Here is a 21949-nt window from a genome sequence, read left to right as displayed (position 1 = left end):
CTAAGAGAAACTCACGGTGAAGACTCAGAAGAGACATCACTGTTTATTGACTACTTAGAGCAGGGGTCACAAACTATGGCCACTGGGCCAAATCTGGCCTGCCATTTGTTGTTGTAAATAAAGTTTTATTGAAACACAGTATGCCCCTGCTTTTACATATTGTCTATGGCTGCTTTTGCCCTACAACAGCAATATTGAATAGTTGCTACAGGAACCATAAGGTCCACGAAGCCTAAAATATTTACCATTTGGCCCCTTACAGAAAAAGTTTATTGACCTTGGGCTTAAAGGATATGGATTAGAATATTTCCCTTGACCTTGTTCCTCCCTCACCCCCAACCACAAACACACACACACACACACACACACATTTTCCTGTCCTCCCATCTTTGTACCATGACTTAACTTTGCTTTTAGTCTGGATCTCTTTGTGTATCACCCAATCTCTGTGGAGCCCTATCAGTCATTACTTCTCTATCTCTGGCCCTCCCTGGGTTGGCTTTTCTCAACCCCTCTCTGCCCTAGTTGTTTCCATTAATAACTGATTATGTATAAACAAAGGGGTGTTGTTTTCTCATTTGTTGAACTCACTGAGGGACCTGCTCTAATTATGAAAGTGAATGAGTAGGAGCTTTGTGTTTCTCTAGGAAAAAAAAAAAAAAGAAAATCTAATTGCTCTTTAGCTCTGTGGTCCTCACTGTTTTCCCTTTGTGGTTCAACATCCCACGGTAGAAAGGTTCTTCCTACACACAGATCCCTGTAGCTTTAACACCACCCTTAAAGAATGTCATTGTGCATAGTCCCTAGTCCCAGTTACCTGAGAAACAGTCAGCAGTGACCCTGAGATATTCTAGCCCACATTTGTAATCCAAGTTAGGAGACATTAATTGGAAGCATGATTCTGTAATATCTTTGTCTGGGAGGGTTTCAGTCACTTGAGAGGTTTTTCACAAGTGAGCAATTATAGGGTCACAGGAGAAATTTAGCAACAGTGGTTTCATTTATTATAGCACTCATCGCAATCTGACTTGTATGATAATCATGAAGTTGTGAGCAAATTGAGAACGGAGAGTATATCTTACTTATTTGCAGAGCCGCACTATCCCAGCATACCAAGGACCTGGCCTGGCAGCAGCACGTGGCGATAATGAGCTACTGTCGATTAGAGCTGCTCCTCTGTGCCATGGATGTGTTGAGTGATTTATATTCACTTTCCATTCAGACAACTACTTTGGCCAGGTAGAAGTTATTAGTCCCGTTTGCAAATGAGGAAACTGAAGTTCAGAGCAGTTAAGTAGCTTGCCCAAGGCCTTATCCTGCCATGGCAACCAGGTCAGGGCTTTCTGATGGGAGTCCAGCTCAAGTCCCTGTCTTTGGGTCACCATGTCATGTCTGCTTTTGATGGCCTGACATTGACCCTGCTCCCCTCACACACACACCCGTCTGTGGCCCAGCATCAACTTTACCCTGCACTTATCTTCTACCCCACAATCTTGTCACTCCTGGTCTGGATCCTCAGAGAGATGGGTACCTCTGGGTCAGCCAAATAGCTGCTCAGCATAGCACCACACCACTGCCCTGGCAGAGGCTGTCATTGCATGGGGAGGTATGGAAACATGCCCTTTGTCTACATTTCTGGGAGAAGGAAAAGGAGGAACTAGAGTATCACCCTGCATAAGCCTTCTGGGGGCACAAGCTTGTGAGGTTTTCCCAGTCTGACTGACAACAATACGCTCCATTATAACTTGACCCATCCTTCTTTGCCTTTCTGGACAAGATGGACATCCCAGGGACATAACAAATTCCACCACTGAGAAAGAACCTCTGGGATATATTCTACTTCCTAAGGGTTAACCTCATGACTGCCACCCATGCTCAGCCACCAAGCCCTCTGTGCCCTATATGAACACGATCCTGACATTGATGGTCCTGGATGTGTCCTGGGTATCTTCCCTACTACCATCCGCGCAGTTCTGCCCACGCAAGGTCACATGGAGTCCCAGGGTGTCAGCTGCTAGGATCACACCATGCAGGAAACTCAGGGGCCCCCAGATGCTGGCAGCAGGTATTTCTGATGTCTCCCACACACCGCTGACTTAGCTGCAGCCAACACTGGTGCATGCCCAGTCTCCAAGGTGTTCTTCCTTCAAAACTGGCAGAGAACACTGCCTGAAGTTCTCACACCTGCCGTCCCCATGCCCAGAGAGTCTGAAAATGGTTTACTGCTCTCATCAATCTGCATTCTTACATTCCAGTAGCTCGTTTCAAGGTGCTGTTGCTGCCAGGGCCAAGCACTTGGGGTTCTGGCTGCAGACCCTGGCTTCCATCATCAAATGGATCTACCTCAACCGGATACCAGCTACCAGCCCTCCCCTCCTCCATCTTTCCCACCCCTTCTCTGTAGATGAGGCAGAGAACCTAAAATTTGGAATTTCCAAGTCACCCAATTCTGAGGTTTTAAACATAAAATCCATGGATGGATTTCCAGGAGTTTATGAGTCTTTTAAAATCATATGGAAAACACTATCTAAACACACACATACACAGTTGTGTACTGTTTTGGAGCAATGGCCCATAGTTTTCAATGGATTTTCAGAGAAGTTAAAAGCAAAAAAGAAAATAAAAGCTTAGAATCAGCAATTTAGTAAGGCCTCCTCATTTTGCAGATGCAAAAACTAAGATCCCAAAACAAGTTGCAAAAACTTGTATTCGCCAAACTTCTCCAGCTATTTTTCCCTTCCCTTTTTATTCTTTATTTTATTCTTTATTCCATACCTTTCTGTAAGGAAGCCCCTGAATCCTAAAATATGTCCCAAACCTCATTGCTTCGTGGTCATTATAGTAGTTGGTCTCTGATCCACTTGCTTATTGGACCCCTTGCCAAATGACAGAAACTCAGTTCTCCTCTCTTGAGTCTCATGGGTGACCTCAAAGTGAGGATGGAGATTTCTCATATATTATTTACACTGCTGTCTATGCATCTCCCTGCCTTCTGCTCCATCTGTTACTCCTTCTTGGCTATTGTTTGGGTAACTCTCCTCTTTGTTTTGATTCTGCCTATATTTGCCCACTGCCCTGTCAATGCTCCACTTGACCAGTAAAGCCCAGGCCATTTCTCCTTTTCACTGCAGCCTCCCAGAGTTCCTCTCTATCCACACCTCGATCTCCACCACTCTCACACTGCCTGAACCAGTCTAATGTCACTATTCTATTCAGGTGGCCCTTACTGGCTGGAACTTGGCTATGACTGCTTCGAGCTCTCCATGCCCACATTCTATGTTCAGTGAGGTTGCCAAATGGGGTGACCAACGGCCTTGGTTTGCCTAAGCCTAAATGGCTCACATCCTGTGAGTCATGAGATTTCCGGTGCTCAAACTGGGACAGTCCCAGGCAAATCAGGATGGTTGGTCACCCATTGAGGTCAGACAGCAAGTGGCAGAGCTGGCAGGCAAATGCAGGCCCATCTAGCAGCCAAACTTTGTTCTCTCAAAGCAGCCACCTGCACAACACTGTCAACACACAGAATAGAAACGTGTAGGAGAGTGACACTAACAGAAGACCTGTTTTGCTCTGAAGAACATGATATGAGGAGTGAGCCTCTTCCATGGGCTCGTAAGAATTAATTGATAAAGTGAATGTATTACCTTAGGGTAACCAGATGTCCTGGTTTGCCTAGGACAGACTCGATTTACACCTGTTCTCTCAACATAATTATTAATAGCACTCTCTTTTTGGTCTCAAAAGTGTCCTAGATTGGACAATAAATTATATGGTCACCCTCATCGTCATATCACCAGAGCAGGTGATTAGGCTCTTGATTAATAGGGCCCTTCCCTGTGACTAGAACAAAAACCCAGCCGGGCTTCCCCTGCTATTGACAGTGCATGTTCTCTCTGCGGACCAGTCACCCTGAAAAAGCAGCATTTTCCCAGCTCCATCTCTCTCGGCTGACTAGAGCTCGTGTAGCTAAAGGAGCTGGCCCTCCCCAGCTTCCAAGCCGACCGAGCCTGAGGAATCAGTCCTCACACCACTTCAAAGAAGCAGACCAGGCATTAATTGGCACTCTGCAAAGATTTATGCACCATATATCATTATCTCCTGCTGAGAAACAAGACAGATATAGGGCATATGGCGGGTCCATTAGAAAAAGGTGTCTTGACAGATCTTTGAACCTAAAATACCTTAAGTAATTGGGACACCCACTCAGGGACATGCAAGATAAATGACCTAGTTTGTGGAGTACCCATGCCCCTGGATGCCCACTCCTCCCCCTCCTCCATTTCCTCCTCTTCCTCTTCCAGGCCTCCTTAAGAGCCTCGTATGGCCTCTCCCTGCTCATTAGTAGCTCTACAAGGAGACAAATTATGGCAGGGAGAAGAAGGGCATATTAGTCACTAGGAGTAGGCTGGATTGGAGAGGCGGTAGAAATGAATGACTTGAATGAAGTTTGAGTCAGCTGGTAGATTTCATTTATTAAGGCTCCACCTGTTATCCCAGTCCTCTAATTAGCAGGGGCTAGAGCTTTGGAGGTAACATACCTATGTGTAAACTGCCTAGTGTGTGGCCCAGAACACAGTGGGTACTCAATAAACGGTGAGCAGCAGTGGTGTTGAGACCTGTCTGTGGTTAAGGAAGTAGCAATATTGGAAGAGTCCATTGCCCCCAGTACTGAGGGTCACTTGAGACCCAGTTTAGCTCAGTTGCCTTATCTGACTATTCAGAGCTGAGTCACACACACATCTCTGTTCTCCCCACATGCTCCCCTGCCACACACACTTCTGACCCAGGGACTATAAACTCAACAGATAGCCTGAGGCAGGGAGGGGAAAGAGCTGTCCCAGGGTGTCCCGGGGTTGCTCCCACTGCAGTTCAATAAATATTTTGGCTGTAGGATATTGTGCACAGGATACAATGATGACAATTCAGGACACCGTCACAGTCTGCTGGGGTCTCACAGTGAGGTAGGAAACATATTCAAGTAATCACTCGCCTCAATCTGATCTCAAAAACTAAATGATAGAGGTGAGCTCAGAGAGCTGTGGCAACGCAAGAGTCTGGGCAGTAGGCCTCCTGAGTGGAGGTCAGGGTGGCCTCCTGGAGGAACGGAACCCTGGATGAGCCTGAAAGCCTGTAAAAGTGAACCAGAAGGATAGCAAACCAACCATCAAGGCCCAGAGGTGGGGACTATCAAGGCCTTACGGAAAATCAACATTCTGCATGTGTTTGAAAATTAACCTAACAGACATTCTTATTTTTTAACTTGTAAGATGTTTTCAAAGAGAAAAGCCCTTAGGCGCATTCTTGATTCTAAGAAAACCTTTTATACTGGTTGAGTTCATTATAATTCAATCAATAAGGTCATGGTCACAAGTTAATTATCACAAGGGTAGTGAATAAAATCCACTTCCTATAGCAATCATAAATTACAGCTCTAAAGAAATAAATTCAGTGTTTTACAGTAAATGCTCTGACATTCTAAATGAATATTTTTTTCCCGAGGTTACTGGTTACAAGTCAGCAGGCCTTAAGAGTATTAAACAAACCTTTTAATATGATAGGAAAGCTAGTCTTTGCCTCTTTCAGTAAATACTTATTAGAAACTCAACTTCATGACAAGATTCAAAGTAAGTACAAATTAGCTTAAATTTTTTGGTAACTGGCATATAAATATTCACTAATCATCTTATCTTTCTTTCTGAATGAAGAGCTGTAGTTTATCCATTGATTTGCATTTTAAAAAAACACTTATGTCAAGAGTTTCTCACGTTCTCAAAATTCCTATTAAATTCTGTCCACTGGCAGAAACTTAATTTTAATCAAAGCTGAATCGAAGATTTAGGGGACATACACTAACTTATTTCCACAATAATTTAAACAGGGCACACCTGCTCACTTGTGCGGCCCTCTGCTTCCTCTCCTGTGAGCTAGATAATTGCCTGCACCCTCCCTCTTTTCTAGAGGCTTGTGATGATCCAAGATGCCTTGACATACGAACCTGAGCCATGACTGTCTCCCTAACTCTGGTTATCGCCTTGCCTTATGCTAGCAATGGGGAGAATGTCCTGTTTACAATGCAGGCCTTCATTGAGAGAGAAGGGACAATTCTATGGGCAGAAGAAATTCCAGAGAGCTATCCTCTTGACTTCCAGTGAGAAGCCTCGAAGCAGCCGTTGGCATATTCCTGCTCTAGACCCAGACTCTCTCCCCACTATGGACTGATCCCTTCCTTCTGCCTCCTCATCCTTGGTCCACTCCTGTGGCTGACAGCCTCCTACAAGCCTCCTCCCTCCTGAGGGCTTCTCACTGCCAGAGCCCTGCTGCCTTTTCCTGCCTGTCCTGAGGTCTGTTTTCAGAGGTCTTCCAAGAGAACTAATCCAGGGTGTCTGGGTGGCTCAGTGGGTTGGATGTATAACACTTAATTTTGGGATCAAGCCCCGCATCTGACTCCACACTAGGGTGGTGCATGCTTGGGATATTCTCTCTTTCTCTTTCTCTCTCTCTCTCTCTCTCTCCTCTTTCTCCCCCTCTGCCTCTGTCTTCTATTCTCTCTCTTGCTCAATTAAAAAAAATTAAAACAAAAAAAAAATAAAGAAAACTAACAATTCTCCAGCCCTATCCCTTGAATTACCAGGTGTATGAGTACAGTCCCACCCAGTGCCCACATATTGGAGCCTTTAGCTCTTAGAATCTGGGGCACAGCCAGCTGTGTGTTCCCAGTGCCACCCTCACCACTCTCATCCATGTGGAATTGGGAGCCTGTGCCAAGACGTGATTTGTTTTCACAGTTCAGAGCCTCAGGGAGGCTGCAAGCCTGGAGAAACCTCCAGTTAAGAGGAGGTCCGTTTCTCTGTACCTCTTCCATAGGCCTTTAGCCCTTGGCCAATGAAATCTTTCCAAGGCCACTGAGGTCATTTTCTAAACTAAAGCCACAGGGACCCAGAAAGTTTTAGAAATGAAAAATAAAAAATAAAATGGGCAAAATGGAGGAGAAATAGGTAGATACAACGTGGATCATAGCAACAGTGGAAATGACAATTGGAGAAACAAGCTACAAAGAAAGATGGAGAAAGAAACCACAACCAGAAGGGCACAGGGTGTGGGGGGTTTTCCTAAGAGAAGCCAAGCCAAGTGGCCCAGGGCCACACTGAAGGCTGGACACCAACTCCCATACTCTTAGGTTTAAAGGCTGACTATGGGGACCAGAGATGTTTTTACCCAGATGAGAACAAAAACACTGCAAGAGACGCTGGCTTTGAGGAAGCCTACAGCTGTTCCAGGGCTGACTTCATTAGCCATCTTAAGTGGTTCGTGCAAACAATTCTTTACTGGGGGACTCACAGGTGTCTCGTGCTCCCATGTGCATGCTCCTGTAAGAAAACTATCCTTATTAGAGGAGATCATTGTCAGATCAGAAACAAGTTTGCACTGTGTGGAAGATACAGCATAATCTTTCAGTCATGTCTTCTTTTCTGCACAAGGAAGGATCAGAAGTGAAAGAACAGTTTAGAAATCTTCTATGGAGTGGAAGCTACATGCAGAGGAAAAGGTGTTGTGAGTGCTGGGCAAACAAGCAGGACTCTTACTCCTCCTAGAAACTGGGCCCCTTGTGGAGCTGTAACCGGCAGGGCAGGCAAGAGCATGGGCCTGAACACAAAGCCAAGCTGGCACGTGGCGAGTCTTGGTGCTCTAACTGCCTGGACAATGAACATACAGCCTTCCCACCAGTTCTACAGGATATAATCACTCTCCCCATACTCCACTATCCCACACAACTTTTTTTTTTGTCTCTTCTTTGAGGCAGTGGTTCTCAACCTGTGTCATCATCTATTGTTAGGCACTTTCAGTTACCAGGAGAGTAGAAAGTATTTTGCCACTCATATTAAAATACCGAGTGTGTGTGTTTTCTTCAAATATTGTGGTTATTTCCACAGTAACATCATTTTACTCCTTTGCTGTATTAGTCAAGTCTTGTTATTGGAAAAGACAAAAATATAACTCAAACTAGCTTAGGTTAAAAGGGGGATTTTATTGGACAGTCATTGAATATTGAATTTACTATTAGCATGTAACATATTATCTCCAAACTTAGTGACCTAAAACAACCATCTTATCATACTCATAAGTTAGGGGAGTCAGGAATTTGGACAGGGCATTGGGGAATGGCTCTGTTCTATGATGTCTGGGGCATCAGCTGGCAGGACTCAATGGCTGGGGACGACTAGATGGTTGGGGGCTAGAATTATCTAGAGATTTCTTCACTCACATGCCTGGGTGGCTGAGGTTAGCTGTCGTCTAGGACCTCGGCTGAGTCTGTCAGCAGAGCATCTACACATGGCTGCTCCATGTGGCCTAAGCCTCCTCACAACATAGCAGTCTCATGGTGATGCCCCTTCTCACATGGGGCTCAAGGCCCCAGTGTGATGTTCTAAACAACAAGGTTGAAGTTGTATCATTACCTACTGCTGGAAGACGCAATGCCTCATGTGCTGTACTTTTGGTTATAAGCAAGTCACAAGCCCACTCAAATTCAAGGAGAGGAGAAATATACCCTACCTCTCAGTAGAAAGCGTGTCAAAATAATTCAGACATGTTTTTAAATCACCACACTGGGCTATTTTATTTAACTATGGGAGGTAAAAACTGCCAGGACTCTGCTTCTTTTTGCACACTGAATCCTTTGGCTTTCTTCTCTCTTGCTGCAGACTGGCTTCATCCAGAGAGCAGAGAGGTGATACCTAGAATCACATTGCACAAATGTGGCCCCTGAAGGCCCCTCTTATCAGGCCATTCCCAGAAGGGAGATAATGATTGGAAGAGAAGCAGCATTCCCAAGTGGTCTCTGTACCACTTGTGGACCAGTATATTCTTCTAAGCGCAAAAGCAATAGTGGACTGATAGCCAACTACCATGCAATTACCCATATGCTATAGTCTACCTTATACATGTCCAGATAATATGCCAGTGCTGGGAGAAAGAAAAGGAGAGAAGTTGAAATCCTTTTTGGCACTGAGTTTTACACCCTGAATTGTAACTGTCATTTCCTTCTCTACACTTTGAGTGTCTTGAGATTGTATGGCACTGGAGCTTAATATATACTTGACTGAGTTAATGAATAAAAGAATATTCTGAATTAATATAAATCAATTACTATTTAGCATGATAGAAAACCTCAAGTTACCTAGACAGTGAATGTGTTTAGGATTAGATAAAAAGACATCAACATATACCTAAACCTTTAGTATATTTCTTTAATATTACTTACAATGGTATTTTCTTTAGTAATTAAAAATTTTAAGTGAATGATTTGTGATTAATATATTCATTTAAGTTTACTTTTTAAAAAAATATGTGCACCTCAGTTGCAACTAAGGACAATCCTTGATTTTATTAAACTGACCAGCCACTGCTTTATTTCCTCTTAGAAGGGAAGGGGAGTCCTCTCTGGAGAAAGAGAACATCAGACACTCATCAGAACACACAAATAATTAAATATAAATGAATTATAAAATCATAAAGTAGAATATCTCAAGGTAAAGAACATATTAGATCACTTTATCAGAGATTAAACACAGCAGAAGTATTACTAAACTCAAAGATAAAGAAGTAGAAATTAGAATAAAGCTTAATGAGAAGAGGAGAACATAGGCTTACGAAGCTAAAATATAGGTCAATAGAAAATCCATAAGTACATAAGGGAAAAAATAGGAAAATATAGAAAAGACCATCAGAGAAATATGAGAAATGATGAGAATGGGACAAAGCAATATGAGAAGAAATAATGACCAAATGTTTTTCAATGTAATGCAAGAAAATAACAGAGATTCTAAATATTCCATTAACCCTGAAAATGAAAAAAGCCAAAGAAAAACACACCAAGACCCATCTTAGTAAGGTGGCTGAAAACAGAAAAAAAGCAAAAGACCTGAAAAAAAAGAAAAGAATGATCTGAAACATTACCTTCAAAGGAGAAACAGAGATGGACATCTGATTTTGTAACAGAAATGAATAAACTGGAAGAACAATGGACGGATTTTCAAATATGCCAGAAGTAAAAGCAAATGAACAATGACCAACCTAGAATTCTAAACCCTGAGAAAATATGAAATAATGTTCTATGAAACCAAAATGAGAAGAAACATGGCTGTGACACCTGGCTTAAAAGAAATAGTAAAGGAATTTCTTCTACAAGAGTCAGAAGAGGGGGAAAAAATGACCCTAAACTGTAGAAGCAAAGTACAAACCTCTCTGAAAAGAGTACACCGTTAACCCAGGTAGCAATGTTGAAATCCCACATATGCCAAACATAAATTCACACAAGGAATTAAGCCACCTTTTGCAAGAAACAAAAGAAATTTAAAAAAAAACAGGTGCATATGTGGTTTAGTTGGTTAAGCATCAACTCTTGATCTCAGCTCAGGTCATGATCTCATGGGTTCATAGGTTCAAGCCCCACATCACGTTCTATGCTGGTGGTGTGGTGCTTGCTTGGGACTCTCTCTCTGTCTCCCTCTATCTCTGCCCCTCCACCACACTCATCCCTCCCCCCCAAATAAACTCTAAGAAATAAAAATCAGTAGAATTAGATAAGCTAGTAATATAGGTAAGAGAGCTGTGGCTATAGACTTGTAGAATAAACATGTCAAAAATAAAACAATATAAAATGGAACTTTTAAGGAAAGTGTCTTTTAAGGAAAGTGTTTTTAAGTGTCTTAAAAACAAGACACTAAATATACTAATTTTGATAAGAATTAAAGGGAACTTTTGCAAAGGAAAAATATCATTTAATAGTTTTAAAATGGGTTAAACAACAAGTGAGACATAGAAAGAATTAGTTAACCAGAAGATAAGTCTAAAGAAATCACCTAGAACAGTACAGAGGAACTGAGAAGTGGAAATATCATAAGTTAAGAGAAATGGAGATAAAGGAGAATTCCTAATAAGGCTCTAAATAGAATAGCATACCTGAAAAGAGACAGAATAGGGAAAGCAATACTCAAAGAGATCATGACTTTAAAAGTTCTAGAGCTGGTAAAACACATTGAACCTCAGATTTAGGAAACAATTTATCTCAAGAAAAATTTTAAAAAATGAACCTATAGGCAGACACATCAAAGGGAAAGTGTATAACAAAAGAAATAAAGATCTTAAGACAACCAGAGAGAAAAGAAGGTTTATCTCACAGAAGCAAGTAAAAGTAAGCTGACATTTCCCAACAGCAATAACCAAAGTCAGAAACCATACAATAGTATGTTCCAGGTGCTAGAGGAAAACTATCAACCTAACATTTTGGTCTATGTTAAACTCTGTCAATGCCCTTTGGCCAAAGACCTCTGGGAATATATTTGCAGTTGAACACACTGGGTTTATTACTTGTTGCAGTGACGGGGAGCCATAGGGTGTTTCAATAAGAAAGTGCTGGAAGTAATCTCCTACAGGACTTAGGCTTTGGTTAGGTAATCTTTGAGAGGGTCTAAGGAACCAGAGGACTCATTCTGGATGAGGGGTTATCAGGAAGTAAAACTAATTCTATAACTGTGTATCTCAACAATTATCTCAGCAAGAGAGTGGGATGTTTGGTGTTCTGTGAGTTACACAGTGACCTTGTCTGAATTGAGGTTCTATAGAGACAGTTTATGTCCAATAAGAGAAAAACTTGCCTTAGCTGCAAGCATCAGATCTGTCTGTAATAATATGGAAGCCCGACTGTGAAGTTGGATCAGTCCCAGATGTCAGGAGCTGCTTTTTTTTTTCTTTCTCAACTTCCATTCATAAATAAAGGTGAAATAAATAAGGATGAATTAGAGAGGCTGACGTTCACAGTCCCTCACTGAAGGTAATTCTAAGGGGTAGAACTCTGAGAAGAAGGAAATTGAACCCAGAAGGAATGGGATGTAAGAGAATAGCAAGGAAAGGAATTGGTAAGCATGGCTATAAATCAGAACTTACATTAACAGTATGAAGCAATAATAACAAGTGATAGGAGGGGTTGTAAATAAGGTTCAACCACAATACTGAAAAATACGTAAAGTCAGGGGGAATCACTGGCTAAGTATTCTATGATCCATGTATTAAGGAAGAAGGTAGCAATTCTGATGAACTATGAGGCTTTGTTAAGGCAAGAATGCATGTAAAAATCTAAGAGTAACCACTAAAAACACAGAAATAGACAATTTGAATTTGGTGGAAGAAAGAATAAAAAAGTAATACTAAATAGGGAAAGAAAGGGGAGACAATGATGCCAAGAAAATATTGGATACATGATATATAAAAATAAACCCAAATATATCAGTAATGACTACAGATGTAATCAGGTTAAATTTACTTGTTAAAGGGCAAAAAAATACCAAAGTGGATTTTTTAAATAAGTTCTGTGCTTTTTCAAGTGGCACACAAAACATAAGGACAAGAAGTTTGAGAGTTTTTAAAAGGATAGACATGAGCAAATATCATACTAACAAAATGAAGCTGATTTCTCTATATAACTGTCAATCTCAGAGATTCCCCCTACTGTCTCCTCACTGCCCTCCCACTGCCTACCGCCCCATTTTATTGTTTTTACCTATCATAGCATGCCTTCAAATGGCCTCCCTAGCCCCTTTTATGCTGTGTTCTTCGATTCCAGAAACAACCACCAACAAATCCCCAGTCTCTTAAAAAGAAAATATTATTGGTTGTAATGGAGGAAGGTTTAAGCCACTAGAAATATGGGAAGCCGCTGATAAACTGAAGAAGTCTGCTGTCACAGACTACGAGCCTGGAATTCTCTCTTGTCCAGCAAAAGAGAAAATGAAGAACTGAATATGATTTCTCTCTAAATGTGCAGGAAGAGACAAGAGCCAGAACAGGGCTTCCATCTCCGTATTTATTGCCTTCACAAGATATTACCCACGTGGTGAACATGAAGAAAACAAGCTATTATTACACACGTGGTGAATGCGAAGAAAACAATCAGATAGTAATCATTAACTTGTGTGTGTAAGAAGCAAAGGGTCTGGGGGGCAAGTGGAGTTTGTAATCAAGGTACATTGGCACCAGATGGAAAGTAATTTCCTGCAGGTGATATAACAAGTTACTCGTGATCCTATTACACTATCTCCCTAGCTAACTTCAGGTGCTTTTGCCCCGTGATGGTGGCTTTCCACCCTAAGCTTTTTTTCTAACCCATTTATGTAAGTATTACCTATTTCCCCACAGTCTGCAACTTTGTCAGATGTTCATAGCAATATCATTAAGTCATCAAGAAAAGCTTAAATGATGCAAAGCTACCCATCAGAGGAATTCCATGTTGGACAAGTATGGACTGGCACTATTCCATAATTCCTGTTCCACAATTCCATATTGGATAGGAATGAGCCTGCCGTGCTTATTCACTGGATAGGATCAAGGCAGGAGAGGCATGGACCCAGCAGTATTACGAGGCAGAAGCTGGAAGCTGTCAACAACTGTATTCCCAGCAGGAGGGTCACAAGAAGGAAATCTGAATGGCATGTCCCATGGCCACCATACTTCATGACTGACACCACTCCATGGTCCCCCTGTTCTTTTTTTTTAATGTTTTTATTTATTTTTGATACAGAGAGAGACAGAGCATGAGAGGGGGAAGGGCAGAGAGAAGGAGACACAGAACTGAAGCAGGCTCCAGGCTCTGAACTAGCTGTCAGCACAGAGCCTGACGTGGGGCTCGAACCCACGGATGTGAGATCTGACCTGAGCTGAAGCCGGAGACTTCACCGACTGAGCCACCCAGGCGCCCGGTCCCCCTGTTCTTTATAAGAAAAAACTTAGGAGAGGCTAGTGGGATGACCATAGCCCCAACATTGCAGTCGATCTCAGGGCCACCACTGATACTCATCTTCTCCCTTCTACGCTATGCATTCCGGTGTCTCCTCATCCTCACTATTGTTTTGGCAAGCCATGGTGGCTCATACATGACCCACTCTTCATTCTGAAGAGGACTGAGCAAACTAGTGGTAGTCATACCCTTTTTAAGCCGGAGTTGCTTCACACATTCATTCACTGAGAAGTACCAGAAAGCACCTCATCAGATCATCTGGATTCCACAGGCGTGCCTCCTGCCATCATATAGCAGCAGTCCCCTGCTGATCAGAGCCCAGCCAACAGACCCCTCTTCCTGCCTGCCTGCTGGTCCTGTGGGGCAAAAAATCCAGGGTGCTTTGGCCACAGTATAACCCACAGTTTAATGAGACCCTTACTCTGTCCCCTGACAAAAGCATAACTCCTCTGGCGATAAAGATTCCAATTCTGCTGTGCCCATAGCTCCAGGCACCAGAAGCACAGTCATTTAGAATGATTGTGAGTGGAGCCTCTCCTGCTTTCATGCCTTGGTTTCTGGACTCATGTATCTTTCCGACTGAGGACACAGCACCATACAGAGGTCTCTGATTTAATATATATGCTGTATCCTGAAGCAGGGCATCCCTGTGATCCAGTCTGCTAACTACATTTATAGGCACAGAGCTCATTACTCATCTATGCTCTCTGCAGCAGGCTCTCTTGAAGGAGACCCAAGTGTGGCACCTCCACGACCACCGCTGACAAGGAAGGGCCATGTAGGGATTTAGAGTGGGTTCTAGGCAGACACCCAAAAGCTATTTCCACAGGTTTTCCAATTATCTCTGGCATTTGCATGACAAGTTACCCCAAAACTTAGTAGCTTGAAACAAATAAAATACCAATATTTTAGTATATCTAGTGATTTTGAAGTTTAGGGATCTAGGCAAGGTTTGCTGGCTGGTCCTTCCCTTGCACAAGGCAGTGACAGGTTGCTGGGTGGTGTCAGCTGGGGAAGGTTCCAGAGGGTCCAAGACGGTTTACCCCACACCCTCTGGACCTTGGTGTGGATGGATGGAAAGCTGGGCTCCACTAGGACAAATGACCTGAGGGCTACACATGGCAAATCCTGCAGGTGCTCCAGAGTAGTAAGATTCTTAGGTAGTGGCTCAGGACTCCAGTGAACATGCCAGAAGCTACATGGCCTTTTCTGAGTCACCTCACAAGTCACAGAGCATGTCTACCACTGTACTCTCTAGGTCAAAGCAGCTAGACTAAAGAGGGCGGGAACATGGAACCCACCTTTCAAGGGGAAGAGGATCAAAAAATCTGTGACCCATTATCGGGCTGAAATCCCAGTTAGCTAGAATAATTTCTTCCTCAGAACACCCCAGTTGCCAATACTTCCAGGAATACAGTGTGTCACAATAATTTACAATACTGATAATTGGGCACAGTAAGATAAAAAATAATCCGTTCAATGAAAGCATGGATAAATGTTTATTACAATCTGGAAGACAAGAAATGAACCAGCTGGAGACACTGATGTCTGCCCCTTTCATGACAAGAAAGCCCTCCTCCTCTTCTCCTGGTCCCTTGAGTGAAGGAAAGGCTGTCCTACCTGACATCATGTTGACACACCCTTGCCCTGTCAGGGCCTGAGCCTCAATTGTGTGCACAGCCCAGGCACCACACAGTGTGAGTTTCTGACTCCCAGTCCTCTCTCAGGAGAGGGTGCCATTCTCGGGTACTCGAGCTGTTGTTTTTGAATTATTCAAATTAGTATTATTTTAATAACTTGAGTAATTACTTTAAACTATTATTTATTATTCCCAGGAGATAGGTCCTAAATCCCAAGAGACAGTTTGAAGATGAGGGTGGGGAACGTTCTGGTTGTCACCATGACTGGGAGGCACTCCCAGCATTTCATGTAGGGCTGGGTTACTAAAAGTCCTGCAATGTCTGGGACAGTCCTGCACCAGGAAGGGCTGCTTTGTCTAAGAAGCTAATGACACTGTCTTGGAGAAGTCCCTCTGACCTCCCACACACAAAGTTCTCCTCATGGAAGGGCAGCAGGATTTCTGTGGGGAGATGAGAAACTCAAAATTAGCCAATTGACAGGTTTTTCCACCTTCTGTTCTGCTTGGGGAGTACATGTTCCATGTTATCATTTCTTCCCCTTCCCCTTTTCATCTCCAAAATGGTGCCAGTATGAGAAGGACAGGGCTGACTCAATCTGTAGATGTAAGGGAAAGGACATGGTCTACCTGAATATGCGTGAAAAAAAACTCACAGGCCTTGCACATCTGAACTTGTCTTCACGTTGCCCTTACGGTTGAAGGAAGCTAAGTTGCACATGGGTTCCTCCAGAAGCCAGCCCTGAGATAAGGATTTGAGTGTAGGTCTGTGTACTTTCCAGGTGATCCTCATCAGGAGGAATGAGGGTGGAGCCACGCTGGGAAGGAGGGGAAGTCAATATAAGGGTGTGTTAGGTGGGAAGGCCCTGAAGTCAGAGGCTCCAGTCTGCCAGGGTCGTTGGATAACTGTGTAGATTTATCTTCTAGAATTGTCCCTCTGAAGAACACTGGGCTGAGTGGTTTTCTACCAGCTTTCCTCACCAAATAATGGGAGGTGGGGGGTTGTCCCCAGGGGCATTAACTCACCTCACTCCTGAGAGGATCGGGGTGGCCATCGGGGAAGATCCCAGGGCAAAAAGAAGAAAAACTCAGAACTTGAGCTTGAGGAGGGAGGCTGTTAGCAGGAAGTCAGTGAGCTCGCAGGAGAAATGTCCACTGCGGCCTCTGGAGGAGAGTAGGGAATTTAGAGCTGGGTCGAGAGACCAGGCCATGGCCATCTGCACAGCATAATAGAGCTGTAATTTGAAAATGATTTTCCCTTTAAAACTAGATGATACCATTGGCTTTGAGCTTCCAAGATAGCAAAGAAATGTAACACTCACCTGAATCCTCTTCCGTTACAGTGAAACTGTTCTTTTTCTCTCCAGAAGCTTTCAGTATTTTTTAAAGTTTTCTAATGTTTTTTTGTAAAAGAACGAGAGTGGGGGAGGGGCAGAGAGCAGGAGGGAGACACACAGAATCTGAAGCAGGCTCCAGGCTCTGAGCTGTCAGCACAGAGCCAGACATGAAGCTCTAACTCTGTGAACCTCGAGGTCATGACCTGAGCTGAAGTCAGACGCTTAACTGATTGAGCCACTGAGGGGCCTCTTTTAGTTTTTTCTTTTATTCTTGAGATCCTACTGTTCCACCATTGTGTATCAAGTTACAAATTCTCGGTTGTTTGTTTTGCCTGTCTCTTTGTGAGCCCTTTCAATCTCAAAACTTGTGGGTTTTTTCAGTTTTCATATTGTCTTTTAATTTCTTTCATGCTCCCTGGTCTCTCGTCTTTTTTTTTTTCCACTAAGTCATGAATTCATTCTTGGTGTCCATTCTGCTCTTCACATCTATTCAATTTTCAAAAATAGGTGGTGATCATGGAGTCCTAATTTTTCATACCACTTGTTCTTAATTGGTGGTGTACTAGCCCTTCGTACCTGTAACTATTTTAAAGTTCTTTCTCCCTCCCCATAGACCTTAGTTATCTTATTTGTTGACTTCTTTCTAAAGATGCTTATTTTCCTTAAATGTCTGGACATTCTAAACTACTGTTTGCACTCAAATTTGAAACTCCTGTTTGCCTGAGTATGTTAAATAATGACTCCAGCTCCCTTGGATGACTTGGGGGGATGGACGGGGTATCAGGGAGACCGAGGAAGGTAGTAGATCGCTCACCTTCTGAGAATGTAGGGCTCTCCCAGTCTCTGGAATAGAAGTCACCTGAAGCCCTTTGTCTCCTTGTCTGGCTCAACTGTCCATTTGAGTTTCCTGGGTCAGGACTCCTGCTTTGAGACAGCGATGTCAGAGTTTACTCTGGCAGGAAACGAATGAATCAAGCACTCCTTTTTCTTTCCTTAGATATTTGGGGTAACTTCCAGCTTTGTTCTGCTTTTCTGGGTTGTCTCTGCCTTTCTGCAGGTTTTCCCTCTAGGCCTCACCCATGCTCTCTGCTCATTAGGTGTAGGGAAGGAAGGGAGCCTGGCTGGTTCAGCTGTTCCAAATCTTATTAATTACTCTGATGGTTTCCCCGAAGCCCCTTCTGATCTATTGACTCTGAACTTTAAATATTTCTGGAATTTCTATTACTTTCACAGTAGTTTTCTATTATCTGTTATGGGCTGTGGATTTTTTTTCCTGCCTTTAGGTTTCTGTAGGCTGATCCCATATGCTTTCTATCGCCCAGGAATTTTACAAAATCTGTCCAGCGGTCGATCCCTTTCCTCTTTCACAGTGCTGTGGTGGATTCCTTTACCTCCTCCTCCTTTCATCCATGTATCTTATTAACCCTCACAATGATTCGATGACAGAGGGATTTATTACCTTCTTTTTCAGAAATAAAACTTAAGTTCAGACAGGCTGACTTCTCCAAGCCATCACAGCTAGAATGTGGCTGTGCCGGCCCTGGGACCCTGATTCCCCACACTCCCGGGGGTAGTACAAGTATTCTCTCCACTTGTCAAGGACCTTCTCTGTATTAGCCTCCTAATTACCTGTCCGTGGGCCATGAGCACTCCTTGAGGGCCCTTGTTGTGTTCCCTGTAGCACCTGCATGGTGCAGACAGCACAAACACCAGGAACGCAGGTCGAGGGCAACTTGCCCAAGGTCACATAACTACAAAGCGCCAGGTCAAGATTTGAACCTAGAAAGTCTGAACCCAGAGACTGGCCCCTAAAGCCATCTTCCACTCAGATCTAGGTGTCACTCACCAGCTTCCTCCCAGCACCCACTTTCTGGGAGGAAGGCCTATCACTAGAGGAAGAGCCAATTTATGCCTCAGAAAGACTGCCCTGAGGGGGCTTCCACTACTGTGTTTCATTACAAGCATCATGACACTATTCGACTCTTAAAACCAAGACCAAGTATTACTTTGATGAAACGAAAGAGAATCCACAAGAAAAGAATATGAAACATGAGCCGTCAGAGCTGTCAACAGACTACATAGACCCACCAGACACGGGGAACATCCTGGGTAGTAGAAGCCGTGTGTGAGTGGGGAAGGGAGGGAGAATATGGACAAGGCAAGACCAGCCTATGGGGAGGCAAGAACCTGTGGTTTGTGACCTGCCACTAATAACAGCGTCACCTTCACAAGTGGACTTCTGGGGGCTTCACTTTTTCTGTTTGTAAGATAAAGTCATTGCTCAGATCTCTCTAACATGAATATCCAAAGAGTCTAAATAAACAGCAAATTCACTTCTATCACAACTAAAAATTTATAAGTGTTACTAGCCCCTCTACTTACCCTTGTCTTTCAGAGCTCTGAGTACGTCTCCAATCCCACCCCCATTATTCTGTGCCTCAGCCTTCTGCCCTTGAGCCCACAAACGCAGAAATCCCTTTCTTGTGTAAGCATCCTTGTATTTTGTACCTCCAAGTGCTTCCCTGTCTCAGGGTGCACTATCCCCTTTCTGACCACACACCCACCCTCCCTTCCCACACACCCATTTAGGATTAGACCAGTTATATTTGTTATTTTAAGAATATGGTTAGGCATAATTTCCTCCAGGAAGACTGATCTCCTTCCGCAGGCTGAGTGAGACATTCACCCTTTATGCTTCTCTCTGAAGCTCAGTGACAGCCCATGGTATACCGCAGCACAAATCTAATTTAAACCTAATATCCAGACAACTGAATGTTAGCTCTGTTTTCACAGATGTGGAAACGAAGACTCAGCAAGACTGAACCACGAAACCTTGCCAGTGTGTGCCAGGCCACCTTTATTAACACCCACCTCATAAATGTGGGGCACAATTGAGATGCCCCCAACCCAAAGTTGGGGTGGCGCCCTTACAAAGGCCAGTGCACAGTCATGGTGCTTAGAACAAAGCCAGGCTGGGCACCTGATGCAGGGAGCACCTCAGGCCACTGTCCCAGCCTGAGTGGGGAGGACGGACAGGGGCTGCCTGCATACAGGTCCTACTTCCTGGGCGCTGAGCTCAGGTGTGCGACTGGCTTCCACGCCTCCAGGCAAAGTTGGGTACACAGACTTCTGGGGTTCTAGGGTGTTCATTGTTTCTTCTTGTGAGTCTTAAGGTGCTGAGTCACTTTGGGATAAGGACCTCACAGGTGGTGTTTGGGGATTAACTAGTGACTGGTCTGGATCCCGTGTTGGTCTGTCGGCTGGTAGGGTTCCACTGAAGCCTCTTCTACTTGAGGGCAACAAATATGAATTAATACGGTCAGACCAGAATTGTACTGCATTCAGCCAAATACTACAACACGTACAGAGCAAAAAGTATAACAAGCTTTTTCCAATAAATTAGGAAGATAGAAATGGCAAATTAAGAACACATTTCTAAGGACAGGATTAGGCAAAAGTTTTAGAGCAATTTTCATAAACAATCTTCATAAATACTTAAAAGATTTTGGAATGTTACAAAATATATTAATCCAGTAAAATTGGCAACTTCATTTTTTTTTTTTTTTTTTTTTAAGAAACCAAGTGAGTTCTTAAGCCAAGGAGAGAGGCAGAGGGTGGGAGAGAGAATCCCAAGCAGCCTTTATACTCGGTGTGGAGCCAATGTGGGGCTCAGTCCCACAACTGTGAAATCATGACCAGAGCCAAAATCAAGAGTCAGACACTTAAGCAACTGAGCCACCCAGGCACCCTGGCAACTTAATTTTTAAACTTTGATGGCAACCTAATATACAAACTCAAGTCCACAAGCAGGATTTCTTCTTCCTTAAGGAAACTTGTTTTGCTCTTTCAACTGATTGGAAGAGGCCCACTCAGATCATTAAGGAGAATCTCCTTAAAGTCAACTGATCATAGATATTACCATATCCTTGAAGCACCTTTGCAGCAAAACCTAGATTAATTTAATCATATAACTGGGTACTATAGCCTAGCCAAATCAATACTTAAAACGAACCATTAGGTTGGAGGAAGGGAAGTATATCCTAAGCAAAGGAATAGTGTGTATAAAGACACACAAGGGAAGCACCAGAACTGTATGTGCTGGAGGGTGGGGGCATGTGTTTGTGTGAGTGTGTGCTTGTATGTGCATGCACGCTGGTAGAAGAGCAGAGGGTGCAGATGTGGGCAAGTAGAACCAGCTTACAGAGTCTTTGCCTGCCATGCTGAGGAACTTTACCTTACACCATGGCCCAAATTGATCATCATAATAATCTAGAATCTCCCAGGCACCATGTCTGAAAATAGATTCTTTGGCCCCCTCCCAGATCCAATTAATCAGACTAAGCCAGGAGTTTGTTTTTATTCAAAAGCCTCATTTTGTCCTCGAATCTGGTGACCAAGTTTGGGAATCCCTTCTTTAGGTGATGGAAGCCACGTTAGTGTTAAATGACAAGGTCCAAATTGTGTCCTTTAACTATCTTCCTGGTTTAAGTGTAATTTTCACATGAAGAGGATAACTTTTCCACCGTGGCTCCGAACGTGAACACAGGTAAAATGTGCCTGAAAAACTTGGCTGAGATCCTCCCCAGTATGCTTATCTTTGCAGACACCACCTAATTGGGATCAGAAGGGCCGGGGAGCTGAGAGGTAAAGGGATGGAGTTCTCTGTCATTGTCAGCTCCATTTCCATGGAGATCTATTCATTCATCAAGCACTCATTTAAGGCTTACAGAGTACCCAGTCCATGCCAAGCTCAGCGGGGGACAGGAAGACAGCTGAAGCCAGCTTACAATTTTGCAGACACATGTATCTGAAACACAGTTTTGAAAAGAACAGAACACCAAGCTCTTTTAAGGCAATATTTAAGACAAGCGTGAAGCAAGACACAAAGCACACAAGTCAAAGACCTGGGTTGTTTAACAAGGAAACTCACACAAAACGCCTAATACATACCTGGCACATAGGCAGCATCAAATGAAGGTCTGTGCCTTGCCTTCCTAAGTTGTTGTTAATGCCAACACTCCCTTTTCAGCAGTCATAGGCGTTGGGGTCCTGGAATAAATTTTAAAAGGGAGAAAAAAAGCATGTCTGGCTTCTAGAATCATAGGAGATTTTATTCATATTGTGGTGCTCATCTGGTTGACAGATGACAGGGCACTGGGTGTATGTACTTGAGCTCCAAAATAA

The sequence above is a fragment of the Suricata suricatta genome, chromosome 5 (assembly GCF_006229205.1).
Source record: "Suricata suricatta isolate VVHF042 chromosome 5, meerkat_22Aug2017_6uvM2_HiC, whole genome shotgun sequence".
Taxonomy (NCBI): domain Eukaryota; kingdom Metazoa; phylum Chordata; class Mammalia; order Carnivora; family Herpestidae; genus Suricata; species Suricata suricatta.
The sequence above is the reverse complement of the archived record's forward strand: the minus strand, read 5'-3'. Positions refer to the sequence as shown.